The sequence below is a fragment of the Tamandua tetradactyla genome, chromosome 21 (genome assembly GCF_023851605.1).
Source record: "Tamandua tetradactyla isolate mTamTet1 chromosome 21, mTamTet1.pri, whole genome shotgun sequence".
In the NCBI taxonomy this organism is placed as follows: Eukaryota; Metazoa; Chordata; class Mammalia; order Pilosa; family Myrmecophagidae; genus Tamandua; species Tamandua tetradactyla.
In genome coordinates this window covers 36,596,672-36,617,460 of record NC_135347.1, presented here as the reverse complement: position 1 = coordinate 36,617,460, position 20,789 = coordinate 36,596,672, and the positions used below count along the sequence as shown (strand labels likewise).

At 35.7% G+C, this 20,789-nt stretch overlaps 1 protein-coding gene across 9 annotated transcripts in view; it reads right to left on the bottom strand.

Annotated features, from left to right (window-relative positions):
- The window catches only part of KIAA0825 (KIAA0825 ortholog), a 467,160-nt gene that overhangs the window by 434,525 nt on the left and 11,846 nt on the right, over positions 1-20,789 (bottom strand). For 6 of the 9 annotated variants that reach the window (XM_077139139.1, XM_077139134.1, XM_077139141.1 and 3 more), the window contains exons 2-3: positions 8,105-8,183; positions 2,913-3,058 (exon numbers count right to left, since the gene is read on the bottom strand). The exons of 1 other annotated variant lie outside the window; for it this stretch is intronic. The gene's annotated coding sequence lies outside the window, so the exon portion shown is untranslated. Of the gene's footprint in view, positions 1-2,339; positions 2,444-2,912; positions 3,059-8,104; positions 8,184-20,789 lie in introns of all 9 variants that reach the window. 2 more of the 9 variants (XM_077139135.1, XM_077139136.1) reach the window with 2 other exon arrangements.

Here is a 20,789-nt window from a genome sequence, read left to right as displayed (position 1 = left end):
TCTGTAAAATAGTGAGAACATTAAAGGGCTGTTATGAGGATTATATGAGAGAAGCCATGGATAGTACTTAGAACAGTCCTTGGCATAGAGAAAGCACTAAATAAATGTTATCTCTTAGTATTATGAAAATATTAAAAGCATATATTGCATCTCATTAGAAGGCAATTTATAGGGTTGACTGATCTAGCAGAAAAACAAAAGAAAACCTCATCATTCTTTTCCTGGCAGTTACCAGAACATCACTGTACACTGAAGGACATTAAAGATGTAAGTTAGATCCACTACCTGGCTTTATTAAACACATAAATCTGAAACTGCTTTTAAATGAATTTGTATGAAGCTAGCTTGGTCTATTACATTTAAAGAGCACATTTTGTTTCTAAGCCAGAAAACTTTTTTATATTGCAGGTATACACTGGGTTCCAATTTATTCACTTAAATAGTTTCCTCTGAATTTAGAAACAAGCAATTTCGTTTTTTAAAAAAAATCTTCATTTTTATCACAAATATATCTGAACTAGTATTAGTGCCAAAATCGATAATGACTTAAAAAATCTGTTCAAACAGGGTACTGCTGTAATTTAAATAAGTTTGTAAGATTTAACTGAATTCTTCACAGATGACTACACATTTTCAAACTGTTACACAATGCAAAATAATTACGTCTTGCAGTTGAGGACTGGGGCTTAGAAAGAATATTACTTTCAGATTTGTGGGATTTAACTACGTTGTGACATGGAAAGGACTGTGAGTAGGAAAAGTAAAGTTAGGACCATGAATGAGGACAAACTTTTACAGCACCTTTACAAATGGAAACTATTAGAAATTTTCCAAATTCAACAGTGGTTGAAAAATAATGAGGTAGAAGGGATGGAGTACACTAGAAAAGAAAGATTAATATTCTTCCAGTCATTGACAAAAAACCTGGAAGCATAAAACCTGGTGGTTCAATCAAGGAGGAGATGAGAACTATGAAGTGTTTTGGGTTGGTGAATATCTTTATGAGCCAGCAATAAAAAGTCAGTACATAATTTGCCTCTCTTTTAATCTTTTATTTTTCTAATGTGATAAAAAGAGACAATTGTGAGACAGGTTCTATTATGTTCAGTTTTCTAAATTAAACTAACTTCAGCATAGGCAGTGCAGATCTGTCCCATGAGATCATGACATATAAGAATAAAGGAAAAGGGAAGAATTTGGGTAAGCAGATTATTCTCTCTCCCTTTCTCCCTCTTCTCTCATTTCCTGTATATTGGGATAAGGAATGCTCTCGGATATTTCTTGAATTCTGGTGTGGTATGTTTTTCTATGATAAGCGTTACTTCAAAAAAAACTTTTACCCAAAAAATCTACATAAAAGTGCTTTATACTGGGTGATGCAATGGTGGCTCAGTGGCAGAACTCTCGCCTGCAATGCCAGAAACCCGGGTTCGATTCCCAGAGCCTGCCCATGACTCCCCCAGAAAAAAAGTGCTTTATACAAGGGACTGGCAATTAGAAAATCTTAAGGCCAGAATTCACCAACACTCAACTATTGCAAACAATGATTCTTCAAATTAAATAATTATCATATTTAACTTGTACTTTCTGGTGAAAAAAAATCATAGAAATTCCTATTTTTAGCATCTATAGAGGTAATCAGTAAGAGTAAATGGTTAAGAGTAAAGGTACAAGAAGAATAGAGTAAGAAAAGAATTATAACATCCTGTCTTTTTATTTGGTTTTACATTAGTTTGAATCAAATTCCTGAAAAACAGAAAACAATAAATACTGAAAATTCATGAGCTGACTTTTTCCACTTCTAAGGTAGATATTAGCTGTCTTTCAATGGGTGCAAGAAGCACCACTTCAGTGTGACCTATTTATGCCTCTTAGATTTATCATATACATTTTTTAATGACCCCAAACCAAAGGAAATGTAGAAACCTATTTGAAAAGCTGACATTAAGGTTGTGACACCAACCAAAATGTCAAGAGAATTTAAAGTTAAACTGACACACAATCCCCAAATCAGTCTGTTACACTCCTAATTTAAAAAAAACATTACTATGTGAAATAGTGATGGCATGTCAGTCCCTGCTTTGAAACTCCAGAATTTTGTCACTTGGTGTTTGTGTCACAACCTTAATATTATTTAAATATACTTTTAATATCTATTATTTTTAAAGTATCTTTTAATTGAAGATATTCTAAAGCTTTGAAGAAGCAAACCTCAAAGCACTGCATTCCTAGTGTTCTATTTTTATTAGAAGTAGTGCATAAAACATTTGCTGTTGACAAATCTAACTCATTAAAAGTTGAGATGGATGCATTTTAAAATAACTGGCTGGCATCATTACCTGCAGTGCCTTTTATAAATTATTCCTCTTTTTCCTTTTGACTGAACTTGTCACAGTTCCCTTTCAGAGTCTTAGTGTTATGCCTTATACTCAATGCTTTCAACCTGTTTAGACAAGTCATAAGTTAAACAAGCAAGCAGTGGTACTTTATTTTCTAGAAATGAGAAATAGTAACAGAAATACTTACTGATTATTTCATTCAGTTCATTGATTTTTAACTAAAGACAAGTAAAGTCAGTTAGTGGTATTTTCATTTCACAGAAAAGATTTAAAATTAAAACTATACTGTTTTGGGTAGAAGGGAGATTTCAAAGAAAGGAACACAAAGAGAGAAGCTGGCAGCCCTGCTGCACTGCCATGCAGAAGACTTGATTTAAAATTGAATTGTGCTTCCCCTGACATCGAGATCAAGTACATCATAAGGCTGACAGCTGGCTGGCACACTAACTTCCTAAAGGAAAATGCTAACTGTATTTCTCTTAGAGGACAAAGGAATAGAGTTATAGAATCCTTCAAGGAAATGGGGAAGGCAGGGTACAAATTATTCAAAATACAAAGAAAAGAATTTCTTACCTAATTTTGCTTCAGAAGAGTCTAACAATGAGCTGGCCTTCTAATTCTAAGACGGTGAAAATTATTTCCTTACACATTTATCAGTAGAAGGTCTGCCTGTTCTTCAGTATCTTCAGCAGTGCTTTTTAAAAATATATAAAGAATACCTATAAAATAATTAGACAAAACTTTATCATTGGCATAATAGGGATTTTGGGGGACCACTTATTCACAACTTATCCATATTAGTAGTGAAAATACTATTGTTAAGCTGATGACATACAGGCTTGAGACATGAGAAAGACATGCTGGTAATACATAAAGACATATTGAAGATGGGTATCTTAGAGAAGCTTATTAACAAGATGATTCATAGATTATAAGCATACTGATAAAAGGGGAAACTAGTAAAATGCATGTTCAAAATATTCACTAAAAAATGACTGTTCCTAAAGAAATGTACTTGCAATTTCAACTTGCAGTAAGGGGTATAAAACAATCAATGCCAACCAATCCAAGTACTTTCTTTCTGTTTAGCTGACCCAACTTGACCAGTTATCACAAAATTGTTTATGAAAACTATCTTTTCCCACTCTTCTGCAATGCCACTCCTACCCTGAATTCAGTGGGTTCCCTCTGCCAGTGCTTTTTTTACTTTAATGTGCACACTAATCACCTGGGATCCTGTTACAAATAGATTCTGATTCAGCAGATTTGCAGTTAGGACCTGAGATTCTGTACATCTAACAAGCTTCCAGGTAATGCCAATACTATGTGTCCATGAACCACCCTTTGAGTAGTAAGGCTCTATGCTGTTTCCAGCACAAAACCATACGGCTGTTATTTTTGGCTACTGGCCTCTTTGCCTTTCTGTACAATTTCAAAATCCGTTGTCAAGTATCTTTCTCACCTGCCCAAAAAGAGACAGTAAGGAACCTGATTGAGATTGCAGAGAACAAATGCAATCTTTTTTTGGACATCTGTACAATGTTGAGTTTCCCAAGTCATGTATACTGTCTATCATTATGCTTATTGTCACACAGTAAAGCTTTATTATTTTCCCCTTGGGAGGGATGCACATTGTTTATTAATTTATTCTTAGGTATTTCATATTTTGAATGCTATTGTAATGAACATCCTTTTGCAAAATTTTCTATTTTTTATATGTGTATGTGTATAATTTTTGTATGTTGATGTTTTTATTCAGCATATTTGCCAAGCTCTTATATTTTTTTCTATAGCTTCACATCATGTAAAAATAATGAGTTTTGCCTCTTCATTTCAAAATCTTTATTTTTCTATTTATTTTGTCTTACTAAAAGAAAATAAAGATCAAGCAAACATTATTAATAGGAAAAGTCTTTTGTTATCTACATTAGCCAAAATGATCATGAAACTTATTCTCTTGGTTAGGAATAAGAAACTGCTATGAAGAAGGTTCATGATAAATATTGTCCTCATACTTCTTTCCTTTCTCTGGTGTCTGATATACAAATGCTGCAACGTTACTAGCATCCATTATCTCAAGATGACTTGCAGTTGATATTTTATCTAAAAGAGACAAACACACATGGACAACCTGGCCACACTGGAACTGAGTTTCAACAAAGGGAAAATAGAGGAATTATAATGAGAGAAATGATTCAGTTCCACATAAGAACTAAGGACAATGGAAAGAATACATTACAAATATATTGTACATCATCTACACTCCATAGCTTAAATCACAAGGTTTCCTGGAAAACCCATAAATAACTGAAACTGCATTTGTCATAATAACAATGGCAGCCTACTCTAGGGTGACTTGCTCTTCTTGATAGCTTTCAGCCAATCAAATATGGCCAAAGGAAAAAATGAGACTTACAGTTTCACACATTATCAATGCTGTTCCCATTGGTTACCATAGGAAGGTTTACAACAATCTGAGAAGTGTTTATATTTGAAAATCTGCTGATTTTTAGGTAAAGACAGTGGGACACCTGAGACATTTTGGTCTAGGGCTGCTACAATAACTACAACCCCCAAGTCAGTCAGTACAAAGGTTATTCCAGGGTAGGGAGATCATTAACACCAGAATCTTCTCTGCTGTGGTCAAAAGAGGCTAACTTGAGGTGGAGTGGTGTGATGCCCACACCTGGCAGCACTGTCACTGAAAGCAATGAACCAGGAGGTGGGAAACAGGGAGAGTCAACAACTGTAATACCTGAGGTCATGCTCATGATCAGGGCACCAAACAACAAAATACCAAAATCAGTGTAACAAAAATGTCAGGATTCAAAGGAGAAATAGATAATTTAACATAGAGATTTCAGTACTCAACTCTCAATAATTGACAGAATTAACCGGAAAATCAGCAAGGACACAGAAGATTTGAAAACACTATCACTTTACTCTACCTAACTCACATATGTAGAGCAATCCGCCCAATGATGATGGTATAAATATTCTTTTCAAATGTCAAAAATATCTCCAAAATAGATCATAAAGCAAATCTCAATAAATATGAGAATAAAGAAATCACACAATATAAAGCATACTCTATGAGCATAACAGAAAAAAATTACCAAAACTGACTCAAGAAGAAATACAAAATCTGAATAAATCTAAAACAAATGAAGAAATTGGATTAGTAGTGTATATCTTCTCATAAAGAAGAAACAGCCAAGAGATTCTGTTACTTTGCCGACTGCTAAAATAAATAACATACAAGGGGTTGGTTTAAACAATGGCGATTTATTGGTTAGGTGTCCCAAATTCCGATTTATTGGTTAGGTGTCCCAAATTCCGGCATTAGCAAGCCATTTTGGCAATCCTTGGCCCAAGGCTTTCCTGTCACAAGGCAATGCATATGACTATGTCTTCTCCTTTCTCTCCTGGCTTCAGTTGACTTATTTCTTTCCCTGTGGCTTTCTCTCTGTGTGGATTTTTCTGTAATGCCTCCAGTAATAGGATTAAAATCTATTCTGACTCAGTTGGGCCACACCTTAAATGAAGCAACCTCATCAAAAGGCCCTATTTAAAATGGGTTCACATCTACAGTAATGGATTAACAGTAAGAACATGTTCTTCTGGGATACATAACTGTAAACCACCACAGATTCACTGGTGAACTCTAAGAAATTAAAAACTGGAATAATATCAGCCCTTTACAAATTCTTTCAGAAAATAGGGAGAAACCCTCTGAACCCATTCTGTAGTGCCAGTACTACCTTGATACAAAAATCACAGGAAAATAAAACTGTACAGTAAAAATATTGCTCATGCATAGACTTTTGAATAAATGCAAAAATCCTCAACAAAGTGAATCTAGCAAAATATAAAGAGGATTAAGCATTTGGCCAAGTGGGATTTATTTTCAGTTTAACATCTGGAAATCGATTTATGTAATGCAGGCTATTAATAGAATAAAGGACAAAATCTGCAGGAACATCTTGATACAGAAAAAGTATTTAAAAATATCCAACATGCATTCATGATGAAAAAAAAAAAGGCACAACAAACTAGAAAGGAATTCCTTCAACCTGACAAAGGGCAACCTGATGAATTAATATGGTACTTGGTAAAAGACTAAATGCTTTTTCAATAAAACTAGGATCAAGGCAAGGGTATTTGCTCTAACCATTTCTACTCAGTATTATGCTGCAGATTTTAGCCAGAGCAATGAGGAAAGCAAAACAAAACAACAATGAAAACAAGAACAATAAAAAAACAGATATTTAACACATCCAGATTGGAAAGGAAGAAGTAAAATTGTCTATGTTCACAAATGACAAGAGCCTATATGTAGGCAATCCCAAGTAGCACACACACACATACCAAAACGAAAAATAAAAAAATAAAAACACAAAAAAAAACATTTAGCAAGTTTGCATGACACAAGATTAATATACAAAAATCAATTGTTTCTACATATTTGTAATGAATTGAAAAATGAAATTAAAAAGGGCAATTCCATGCACAATAGCTTCAAAAAGAAAAAATACATAGGAATATATTTAGCAAAAGAAGTGCAAGTCATGTACACTGAAAACTAAAACACTGCAGAGAGAAATGAAAGAAAATCTAAATAATTAATGGAAAACTCCATGTTCATGGATCAGAAGAATCAATATTGTCAAAATGTTAATACTTCTCAAAGTGATCTAAAAATTCACTGAAATCCATATTAAGTTTTAATCAGGGAAATTAAGCAAGAAAAGGAAATAAAATCTATCTAAATTGCAAAGAAAGAAGCAAAACTGTCTGTATTTGCATATTCACAGATGATATTATTTAGAGAAAATCTTAAGAAATTGACTAAAAAATGAATTCAGCAATGTTGTGTGATACAAGATCAATAAACAAAGAATCAATTTGCATTTCTGTACACTAGTAATGAACAATCTGAAATGAAATTAGTAAAACCGTTTCATTTATGATAGATCAAAAAGAATAAAGCACTTAGGAAAAATTTAACTGAAGTACAAAGACTTGTCCACTGAAAATTCTAAAAACAGCAATGAAAGAAATTAAATTACAATTAAATGAAGGGAAAAACATCGTGTATTCATGCATGAAAGACTTAATGTTGGTAAGATGACAATACTCTCCAACTTAATCTACAGATTCAATGCAATACCTATCAAAATCCCAGGAGCCTCTTTTTCAGAATTTGACAAAATGATTCTAAATTCACATGAAAATGTAATGGTCTCAGAATAGCCAAAACAATCTTGAAAAAGACCAAAGCAAAAGACTGATTTTTACTGGATTCAAAACCTATCACAAGCTGTAGTAATCAAGGCTGTGTGGTACTGGCTTAAGGACAGACATAGAGATCAGTAGTATAGAATTGAAACATTAACCCATACATTTATGGTCAACTGATTTCCAATAAGGGCTCCAAGGCAACTCAATGGGGAAGTACAGTCTTTTCAACAAACAAGTGCTAAAACAAATGGATAGCCACATGCAAAAGAAGGAAGTACACTCACCTCACAATACATACAAAACTTAATTAAAAATGGATCAAAGACCTAAATGTAAGAGCTAAAAGTATAAACTCTTAGAAGAAAACATAATATCTTCTGGAACTTGGGTCAAATGTTAGTTTCTTAGATATGACACCACAGGCACACACAATAAAAGCAAAAATAGATATATCAGACATAATCAAAATAAAAGACCTCTGCATTATCAGAGGATACCATCAAGAAAGTGAAAAGACAACTTACAGAATGGAGAAAATGTTTGCAAATCTTGTATCTGATAAGGGTGTAATATCCAGGGTATATATAAAGAACAACTGCAACTCTGTAACAAAAAGACAAATAACCCAATGAAATACAGCAAATGGTTTGAATAGACATTTTGAAAAAAAGATATATAAATGGCATATAAGCATATGAAAAGATGCTCAACATTATTAGTCATTAAGGAAATGTAAATCAAAACCACATGAGATACCACTTCATAAGCCCTAGAATGGCTAGAATCAAAAGACAGACAATAACAAGTTCTGATGAGGATATGGAGAAATGGGAAAATTTATACATTGCTGGTGGAAATGTAAAGGTCACTCTTCCGACCTTTTCAGTGGGAATATATCTTTTATAGCACTGTGTATTTTACAATTATTTTGTGATCACTCCCACTGACCAGAAAGCCCCTGAAGGCAGGGATTAAGTCTATTACCTTCTCCATTATGTATTCAGTGTCCCCACCACAACCTAAGTATACCTTCTGGGTCTGCTGTCTATAATCACTTTTTTGCTTATCTCTCTGAACTACTAGAGTATAATCTCTTTAAGATTGGAACTATGCATTATTTCTCTTTGTACCCCAGTACCTAGCCTAGAGGCTGGCACAGAGGAAGTACAAAGACATGATTAAATCAGAGAACACAAAGCATGGTCTACAGACCCCTTGGAAATGTCTGACATTCTTTCAGGGTGTTTGCAAGGTCAAAACTATTTTCATAAAAATAAGACATTATATACCAGTTTCACTAGATTGACATAAACTTGCATAGTGCAAAAGCAATGATGCTTTAACACAAATCAATGCAGTTCCCAAACTGTATCAGCAATTTTATCTGTTTTTATTGCTCTTGTAATAAATTGCCACAAACTTAGGATCATAAAACAACACAAGTTTATTATCTTAAAGTTCTGTAGGCCAGAAGTCTGACACAGGTCTGAATGGTCTAAAAGTAAGATGTCAGGTCTGTGTTCCTTTCGGACATTTTAGAGAGAATCCATCTCTTTGCCTTTTCCAACTTCTAGACGTTGCTCCCTCATTCCTTGGCTTGTGGCCCCCCTTTCTCCATTTTCCAGTCAGCTATGGGGGCGAGTCCTTCTTATATTGCCTGACTCCAAATTCCTCTTCTGCCTACCTCTTCCACTTTTAAGGACTCTTCTGATCATATTGTGCCCCCTTGGATAATCTAGGGTAATTTCACTATTTTAATGTAAACTGAAATGGCAATTAATTCCATCTACACCATTTATTCCCTTTTGCATGTGACATATATTCATAGGTTCTGGGTTTCTAGATATTAGGATGTAGACATGTTTGGGAGGCCACTGTCTTCCTTTCACATTGTCATATATTCACTTCCCCATACTTGGAACAACAACAAAAAATAATGCCAGATTCACTTAATAATGCCCTTGTTGAAGCTGTAAAAATTACTAATTTTATTAACTCAACCTTTAAGTACAAACATTTTGTGGAAAACAAACCAAATTGGGCAGTCAATTCAAGGAAAACATCAGATAGTATTTATTGCTGAACACAAACTTTGTACTTTCAAGTGGTATTAACAAATTGGATTTTTTGCTATTATATGGTCAAATGTATTAATTTTGGATAATCAGCACAACTTGATGAACCAATATGTTCCAAATGGCTAATACATTAAGTTGCAAAATCATGTATTCACAAAGATTCCTCCAAAGTGCAAGACATACAAATGGATTCTAAAATAATGGACTGCAAAAAGTAAACTGAGATAATTTTACATTCCACATTGCAACTGAACTTTAAGAAACTACCATTTGTTGAGTTTTGGGGTGGGACCAAAGAAGAATATTCACAACAATGTGAAAAGGCCATTAAAATACTCCTTCCTTTTCCAACTACATATCTGTGTGAGGGACTTTTCTCAATACTGCAACCAAAATATCATATCAGAACAGATTAAATTCAGAAGCGGATATGAAAATCCAACTGTCATCCATTAAGCCAGGTATTAAAGAGATTCGCAAAATTATAAAACAAACTCACTCTTCTGCTAAAATTTTTGCTTTGGAAAATATAGTAAATATAATAATTTATATGTTAATACTTTTGGTATTAACATATAATGAGTTTATTATTAATCAACATTTTAAAAATTCTGTTTTAGTCTTTAATGTCATACATATAAAGTAGACATAATTACATAAGTAAAAATACTTTGAGAATTTTTCAGAAAGTGTAAAGGACTCCTGAAGCCAAAAGTTTGAGAACTGCTGAGTTAGATAAATGAAAAAACCTAACAAAGATTAATCAGAAGTTATAAGAATGAGCATGAGTGAAATTAGCCAGAAACAAAGGACAAATGCTGTACGGTCTCACTGATACAAACTAATACTAATGAGTGAACCTGGAGAATTTATTCTTACACATTATACAGATATTCCCTTTTTAGTTTATGGTATATTAGAGTGGCTAGAGGGAAGTACCCAAAACTGTGGAGCTGTGTTCCAGTAGCAATGTTTCTTGAAGATGATTGTATAATGATACAGCTTTCGCCATGGGACTGTGTGATTGTGAAAACCTTGTGTCTGATGTTCGTTTGGATAGATGATTAAAAAATATGGATAAGAAATAAACAAGTACGGGGAATAAAGGTTAAATTAAATTGAGTAGATTGAAATACTAGTGGTCAATGAAAGAGAATGGTAAAGGGTACGGCATGTATGAGTTTTCATTTTTTTTCTTCTTTTGCTGTAGAGATGCAAATGTCCAAAAAATGATCATGGTGATGAATACACAGATTGTAACCATTACAAGAATGTTTGTTTGTTTATAATAAAAATATTTAAAAAAAAAAAGAATGAGCATAGATGAATTCCCCAATGATATCACGGTACAGAAGGCAACACAGAAACAGAACTTTATATCCAGCCCTTCTCCTGAACTCTTTCCCAATCAAAGCTCTCAACAGCAGAGAACAGAGGTCAGCTCTGAGCTGCTAACCTGCCCATGGGCATTTTTGAGGGCAGGTACGAATACATGCCAAAAAAGGAAAGAAATATATATTTAAAAAAATTTTTTAAATACATTACCGTGTTTATACATCAAACTAGCATTTTAAAAATGAAAAATATTTGGTGAGATGATGTTAAACAAAAAGACCAAGGGAGATGGGTAAAGAAAATTCATGACACAGTGAAGCATAAAATAACATTCACTGGAGGGTGCACGGGTGGTTCAGTGGTAGAATGCTTGCCTTACATGCGGGAGACCAGGTTCGATTCCTGGACCATGTACCACCACCCCCCAAATATATATGTATAACATTCACTTGTAAAAATCAAGACCTTCATCAGCATAATAATCCTCAAAAGAGTTTCCATCTTTCCTCAGTTTAAATCAGGTAAACTCCAGACTTAAACTGTTGAATTAGCTAGCTCCCTGGAAGGAAAATGGACAATAGGTTCCGGTGGATGCAGTGTGGCTGCTCACTGCAGCCTTATAACCTCCCTGACACCCAATGGCCAGAGTTAGGGAAGGTTTCTTTTTAGCATATCTTAGCAAACAAACAACGAAAGTGACAGAAAAGTACTATTGAATTAATCAACTGTAAAACAGGGTATTGTGTGTGCTAAGTAGAGCAAACAAGAACTCTTCTCTGGGAAGTAAAATACACAAGAAATGACCCTAAATTCGGAGTCTTAAGAACTAGCTTCTGGTTCTAGTCACATGTTTCCTGAGTTATCTGGGCAAGCTAAACTACCTCTTTAGTCCTCATTTCCTTATGTGGGAGTAGGAAATTAGTTTACCTGTTTTCAAATTCAACTGTGATGCACAATAACAATTTATAATCAAACCCTGAAACACATATATCTGAAACAAAAATGCAGTCACAACTGACCAAACTGATGCGTCATGACCTGCCATTTGAAAAGCAATGAACTGGTTGAGCTTTGCAAATGCTTCTCATTAAAAACAAAATGACAATAAAAAGGGGGGCAAGAAGGGGGAGGATATACAAAACTACAATGTCTTGATCTTATAAGTTACCTAGGTGTGCTCGTTTGAGATTGTTGTATACCCCAGAAAAGCTGTGTTCTTTCCATCCTAATCCACACCTATGGGGCAGATCTATTGTTTGGGTGGGATCTTTCTTTTTTTGATTAAGTTGTTTCTATGGAGATGTGTCTCTACCCATTCAAGGTGGGCCTTAATCTGCTTACTGCGGTCCTTTAAGAGGCAACCATTTTGGAAAATGCTCACAGTGGACATAGAGAAGTTTGGAGATGCAGAAAAATGCTCCTGGGGAAACTGCTTGAAATCAGAAGCAAAGGACCAAGAGATGCCAGCGGTGTGCCTTCCCAGATGAGCCTTTCTTGAGTCAAGATACCTTTGTCTGGCTGCCTTAGTTTGGGCATTTTTATGGCCTTAAAACTGTAAACTTGTAATGTAATAAATTCCCTTTATAGAAGCCAACCCATTTCTGGTATATTACATTCCTGCAGCAGAACAAAGTATTTCAGTTAGTTGAGTAGGGAGGGAAACAAACACCCAAGTTTAAGCTAATATTCAAATTATGAACATTAACATTATTCTGCCATTTTAAGATTGATGGCATATATACTGGCTACTTGCATTCAGAAATTAAGACAGCAATCTGCATTTAACCACCTAATACCAAAAATCAGTTGCTCAGCTAATGTTTGCTTTTTTTCAATTGTCGACTGAAACAGATCTTTTATTAACCGTTCTTCAGTTAACAAAACTGTTATAAAATATAAATTGTTAGTCTAAAAACATATGCCTCAAGTGTTAATGTAAGGACTTTTTGAGTGGTATAGGTCAGCAGTACAATTCAAGAGTTGAAATTCAAATATACTTATAAATTAAAGCATGTGACAATTACCAGTAATTTATATAAATAGCTGACGTTTCATCAACTACTGTAGCAATACAGGATTCATATAACAGAAGACTTTGGCTCAAGGACTCTCCATAGGCCTGGCTGAAATTCTTAGAACAGTGCTGCAGTTTGAGACTCTTCTTACCCAACTTTCCCTCCTTTTTCCTATACTTACTTCACAGACTGTCAGAACTGCACAATGCCTGCCTGCACCGAGGCCTGTAATTCCCTCCTACTCTTGCTGCCTATCTTCATACTTCACAAGGCAGTTTCACCAAGAAACCTCTTGCATATCTCATCCTCTTGGCATGTGCTTCTCAGGGGATTTGAATTAACAAAGTGCTTATCAGCCATCATATTAAGCCCAATGCATGCATTATTTTATTTAATCTTCATAACAGCCCTATAAAATAGACATTATTGTATTCATGTTTAAAAATAAGGAAACACATTTTTAGGGTGGAAATGTAAATTTTCCTGAATGTCATACAACTAGCGGCAGAGCTGGGATTCAGTCTCATGTCTGTTTGAATTCAGAGTTGGAGCTGCAGGACTTATTTTTAAAACACTTAGATTACTAAATTTAAAAAAATGTAGACAGACGCCTAATATTTTTCTGATGCCTTTATGCTTTTTACACATTATCACATTTAGTCCTAATAAATCCATAAAGGTCGATATTATTACCATTTAGATGAAGAAACTGTGATCTTAAGTAATTTTATAATAAAATTTTATTGTTTGGGCTCAAACCCAGGTTCTCTCTGAATTCTGCTGTTTTACATTATACTTCATCATATAACTAAAATGACAATTGCCTTTTTTAGTTTCCATCTTCTTTATCATATCTTTTTAGATGGAATGTATATAACTCTAAGGATGCACTTAAAGTTTAAACTTAACTTTACTATTTGGCCAAAATCTGTATTTGGCTGTTAGCAAGTAATTAGTAAATGGCTACTTTAACCTTCCTGGCATCTCTGAATTTGTGTGTGACAAGTGTTTGTGTAACTACCAACTTAACTAGTTAATTTAACATCAGTATTTAAAAACACAGATTTATTTTTAACAAGTGAATATTCAGTTCCAGATGTAAATTAGAATGAAATTCTCCCTATAGGCTTGCAAGTTGAAATTCTATCAGTCATTAGATGTATAAATGCATATTTTTATTGCAGGTACAATTATTGATGGTGAAAGTTGCTAAATTTACATACAAAAACAAGTAGCTAGGGCTGAAAAATCTATTTTCTTAAAGCAGGAAACTAGATTTTCAATTAATGAGTGTTATAAGAGTAAGCACAGTGGCTCAGTGGCAGAGTTCTCGCCTGCCATGCTGGAGACCTGGGTTTGATTCCCAGGGCCTGCCCGTGTGAAAAAAAAAAAAAAAAGAATAAGTCAGCTACAGAATAACTGACAAGTCCTAGAGGCAATGGAATGCTAAGCTGTTACTCATTTGGACCTCTCACCTCATTATCAAGTGTAGCATGGATATGGGCTCCATTCTGTCGGTCTACTGAGGTGCTTAAAAGGATAAAAGAACCTAGGATAAAGGTAAATACTTCAATCTGGGCTTTCCCACTTATAGCATGGGAGAGTTGGAACAAGAAGGGAAAGAGAAATATATTTGTGTACGTGAGTGTGTTGGGTACAGGTGGTGTTCTGGCTATGTGATGTCTACAGCCTTGCTTGCTTTACCCTTCTTTCCTCGCTCTAATATTCTAAAAGGGATGTGAAAGTTAATACTGTCCAAGCTCTTACATTTCTAAAACACATACACAGATGGGGTTGGGACATTAGATATTTAGGTGGAGCCATTGACCTGAGGAAAAAAAAAATCCATGCTTCATCCTTTGAAAGATTCACAGGAAACCCATAATAATGGTATCTCTATAGAAGGGAACACTATTGCTGGGCTGTCATATGGGTTGTGCAGGTCATGTCCTGTATAAAAGTACCCAAATGATGAGTAGTGGCTGAAATCTACACATTCTGATTGCCAAGCCACATGCCCCCTTTGGCTATCGCTCCAGTGGAAAGGGTGCCCTTTCCTAATTCCTACAAAGGTACCTAATCCCTACAAAGGTTAGCTGTGACTTTAATGGGGCATAGGCTAGAGAGAGAGGCCAAGAACTCACTGTGCACCCTTTCACATCTTCTGAATACTGCACCAAGTTTATGTTTGTGTAGTATAAAATAAATCTGATTAATACCATGATACACATCAGAAGCATTATATGTATATGTCCAGTGGATCATATCTCCTATAATTTGTAATATGAAAATAGATATGAATACCTGACATTTTATGATAAAAACATTTACTGTAGTATTAACAGTGAGAAGTTGGTTTAAAAATGTATAAATTTCATAAAATGTAATAGTATGCAGACCCTAAAATTATTTTATAGAAGCAAACTTCTGAACATGGAAAGATGCATGATACATCACATGGAAAAAGGTCACAAGACAATACGAATAGTACAAAATCACTTTTATTAAAAAAACAAACAATCTGTATGGATATAGTAAAAATGAGTGGCGAAGATGGCGGCTTAGTAAGACGCGTGGATCTTAGTTTCTTCTCCAGGACACCTACTAGGGGAGTAGGAACGATACAGAAAGCGCCCAAAGCCACAACAGAGATAAAAAAGACAGCGTACCCCATCCTGGAACGGCTGGCTGGCTGAGAGAAGCAGCTCGGGTGAGATCGCCGAGGCGCGCGGGCCTTACCGGGCGGGGTGGCAAGCGGCCGGAGTTACTCCCTTCCCCCTTCCCGGGCCGGCTGGGAGAATTGGAGAGGTGGTCCCCTGAAACCAAGGCGGCTGGCGCCCACACCACGCGCAGCCCCCGGACCAACTGAGAGAATTGGATTGGAAACCCCCAGGCCGCGGAGAACGGTGACGGGTGCGGGAGGCCCCTTCCAAACCCGTGACTCCCGGGGAACGTGCACTCTCTCGGGCGGGCCGCTGCTGCTGGCGCCCTCCCGCCACGCTTGTTGCCCAGGGCCGACTAGGAAATTCGGACGGGCTTTTTCCCTGGCTGCGGCGACCAGCAACCCTCCCTGTGTTCGGACCCCGGGCCGGCTCAAGCCGCTTCGGCTAGCGAACCCCCAGGACGGCGAGAGTTTTCCAAAGTTTAAGGTCCCACAGCACCTTTTACTGGTGGGACCCGCAGACAAACGTGTGCCACAAGTGCCACCTACTGGGCAGGATAAGAAAAACAGAACCCAGAGATTTCACAGAAAAATCTTCCAAACTTTTGGATCCAATACCCAGGGAAATCTGTCTAAATGCGCAGACGCCAACAGAAGATAACGGATCACGCTCAAATAATTGAAAATATGGCCCAGTCAAAGGAACAAACCAATAGTTCAAATGAGATACAGGAGCTGAGACAACTAATGCTAAATATACGAACAGAAATGGAAAACCTCTTCAAAAACGAAATCGATAAATTGAGGGAGGACATGAAGAAGACATGGGCTGAACATAAAGAAGAAATAGAAAAACTGAAAAAGCAAATCACAGAACTTATGGAAGTGAAGGACAAAGTAGAAAAGATAGAAAAAACAATGGATACCTACAATGATAGATTCAAAGAGACAGAAGATAGAATTAGTGATTTGGAGGATGGAACATCTGAATTCCAAAAAGAAACAGAAACTATCGGGAAAAGAATGGAAAAATTTGAACAGGGTATCAGGGAACTCAAGGACAATATGAAGCGCACAAATATACGTGTTGTGGGTGTCCCAGAAGGAGAAGAGAAGGGAAAAGGAGGAGAAAAACTAATGGAAGAAATTTTCACTGAAAATTTCCCAACTCTTATGAAAGACCTAAAATTACAGATTCAAGAAGTGCAGCGCACCCCAAAGAGATTAGACCCAAATAGGCATTCTCCAAGACACTTACTAGTTAGAATGTCAGAGGTCAAAGAGAAAGAGAGGATCTTGAAAGCAGCAAGAGAAAAACAATCCATCACATACAAGGGAAACCCAATAAGACTATGTGTAGATTACTGAGCAGAAACCATGGAGGCTAGAAGACAGTGGGATGATATATTTAAATTACTAAAAGAGAAAAACTGCCAACCAAGACTCCTATATCCAGCAAAATTGTCCTTCAAAAATGAGGAAGAAATTAAAACATTCTCAGACAAAAAGTCACTGAGAGAATTTGTGACCAAGAGACCAGCTCTGCAAGAAATACTAAAGGGAGCACTAGAGTCAGATATGAAAAGACAGAAGAGAGAGGTATGGAGAAGAGTGTAGAAAGAAGGAAAGTCAGATATGATATATATATATAATACAAAAGGCAAAATGGCAGAGGAAAATATTATCCAAACAGTAATAACACTAAATGTTAATGGACTGAATTCCCCAATCAAAAGACATAGATTGGCAGAATGGATTAAAAAACAGGATCCTTCTATATGCTGTCTACAGGAAACACATCTTAGACCCAAAGATAAACATAGGTTGAAAGTGAAAGGTTGGGAAAAGATATTTCATGCAAATAACAACCAGAAAATAGCAGGAGTGGCTATACTAATATCCAACAAGTTAGACTTCAAATGTAAAACAGTTAAAAGAGACAAAGAAGGACACTATATACTAATAAAAGGAACAATTAAACAAGAAGACATAACAATCATAAATATTTATGCACCGAACCAGAATGCCCCAAAATACGTGAGGAATACACTGCAAACACTGAAAAGGGAAATAGACACATATACCATAATAGTTGGAGACTTCAATTCCCCACTCTCATCAATGGACAGAACATCTAGACAGAGGATCAATAAAGAAATAGAGAATCTGAATATTACCATAAATGAGCTAGACTTAACAGACATTTATAGGACATTACATCCCACAACAGCAGGATACACCTTTTTCTCAAGTGCCCATGGATCATTCTCAAAGATAGACCATATGCTGGGTCACAAAGCAAGTCTTAACAAATTTAAAAAGATTGAAATCATACACAACACTATCTCGGATCATAAAGGAATGAAGTTGGAAATCAATAATAGGCAGAATGCCAGAAAATTCACAAATACCTGGAGGCTCAACAACACACTCTTAAACAACGAGTGGGTCAAAGAAGAAATTGCAAGAGAAATTAGTAAATACCTCGAGGCAAATGAAAATGAAAACACAACATATCAAAACTTATGGGATGCAGCAAAGGCAGTGCTAAGAGGGAAATTTATTGCCCTAAATGCCTATATCAGAAAAGAAGAAAAGGCAAAAATGCAGGAATTAGCTGTCCACTTGGAAGAACTGGAGAAAGAACAGCAAACTAATCCCAAAGCAAGCAAAAGGAAAGAAATAACAAAGATCAGAGCAGAAATAAATGAAATTGAAAATATGAAAACAGTAGAGAAAATCAATAAGACCAGAAGTTGGTTCTATGAGAAAATCAATAAGATTGATGGGCCCCTATCAAGATTGACAAAAAGAAGAAGAGAGAGGATGCAAATAAATAAGATCAGAAATGGAAGAGGAGACATAACTACTGACCTCACAGAAATAAAGGAGGTAATAACAGGATACTATGAACAACTTTACGCTAATAAATACAACAATTTAGAGGAAATGGACGGGTTCCTGGAAAGACATGAACAACCAACTTTGACTCAAGAAGACATAGATGACCTCAACAAACCAATCACAAGTAAAGAAATTGAATTAGTCATTCAAAAGCTTCCTAAAAAGAAAAGTCCAGGATCAGATGGCTTCACATGTGAATTCTACCAAACGTTCCAGAAAGAATTAGTACCAAATCTCTTCAAACTCTTCAAAAAAATCGAAGTGGAGGGAAAACTACCTAATTCATTCTATGAAGCCAACATCACCCTCATACCAAAACCAGGCAAAGATATTACAAAAAAAGAAAACTACAGACCAATCTCTCTAATGAATACAGATGCAAAAAATCCTCAATAAAATTCTAGCAAATCGTATCCAACAACACATTAAAAGAATTATACATCATGACCAAGTAGGATTCATCCCAGGTATGCAAGGATGGTTCAACATAAGAAAATCAATTAATGTAATACACCATATCAACAAATCAAAGCAGAAAAATCACATGATCATCTCAATTGATGCAGAGAAGGCATTCGACAAGATTCAACATCCTTTCCTGTTGAAAACACTTCAAAAGATAGGAATACAAGGGAACTTCCTTAAAATGATAGAGGGAATATATGAAAAACCCACAGCTAATATCATCCTCAATGGGGAAAAATTGAAAACTTTCCCCCTAAGATCAGGAACAAGACAAGGATGTCCACTATCACCACTATTATTCAACATTGTGTTGGAGGTTCTAGCCAGAGCAATTAGACAAGAAAAAGAAATACAAGGCATCAAAATTGGAAAGGAAGAAGTAAAACTATCACTGTTTGCAGACGATATGATACTATACGTCGAAAACCCGTAAAAATCCACAACAAAACTACTAGATCTAATAAATGAGTACAGCAAAGTAGCAGGTTACAAGATCAACATTCAAAAATCTGTAGCATTTCTATACACTAGTAATGAACAAGCTGAGGGGGAAATCAAGAAACGAATCCCATTTACAATTGCAACTAAAAGAATAAAATACCTAGGAATAAATTTAACTAAAGAGACAAAAAACCTATATAAAGAAAACTACAAAAAACTGTTAAAAGAAATCACAGAAGACCTAAATAGATGGAAGGGCATACCGTGTTCATGGATTGGAAGACTAAATATAGTTAAGATGTCAATCCTACCTAAATTGATTTACAGATTCAGTGCAATACCAATCAAAATCCCAACAACTTATTTTTCAGAAATAGAAAAACCAATAAGCAAATTTATCTGGAAGGGCAGGGTGCCCCGAATTGCTAAAAACATCTTGAGGAAAAAAAACGAAGCTGGAGGTCTCGCGCTGCCTGACTTTAAGGCATATTATGAAGCCACAGTGGTCAAAACAGCATGGTATTGGCATAAAGATAGATATATCGACCAATGGAATCGAATAGAGTGCTCAGATATAGACCCTCTCATCTATGGACATTTGATCTTTGATAAGGCAGTCAAGCCAACTCACCTGGGACAGAGCAGTCTCTTCAATAAATGGTGCCTAGAGAACTGGATATCCATATGCAAAAGAATGAAAGAAGACCCATCTCTCACACCCTATACAAAAGTTAACTCAAAATGGATCAAAGATCTAAACATTAGGTCTAAGACCATAAAACAGTTAGAGGAAAATGTTGGGAGATATCTTATGGATCTTACAACTGGAGGCGGTTTTATGGACCTTAAACCTAAAGCAAGAGCACTGAAGAAGGAAATAAATAAATGGGAACTCCTCAAAATTAAACACTTTTGTGCATCAAAGAACTTCATCAAGAAAGTAGAAAGACAGCCTTCACAATGGGAGACAATATTTGGAAATGATATATCAGATAAAGGCCTAGTATCCAGAATTTATAAAGAGATTGTTCATCTCAACAACAAAAAGACAGCCAACCCAATTACAAAATGGGAAAAAGACTTGAACAGACACCTTTCAGAAGAGGAAATACGGATGGCCAAGAGGCACATGAAGAGATGCTCAATGTTCCTGGCCATTAGAGAAATGCAAATCAAAAACACAATGAGATATCATCTCACACCCACCAGAATGGCCATTATCAACAAAACAGAAAATGACAAGTGCTGGAGAGGATGCGGAGAAAGAGGCACACTTATCCACTGTTGGTGGGAATGTCAAAGGGTGCAA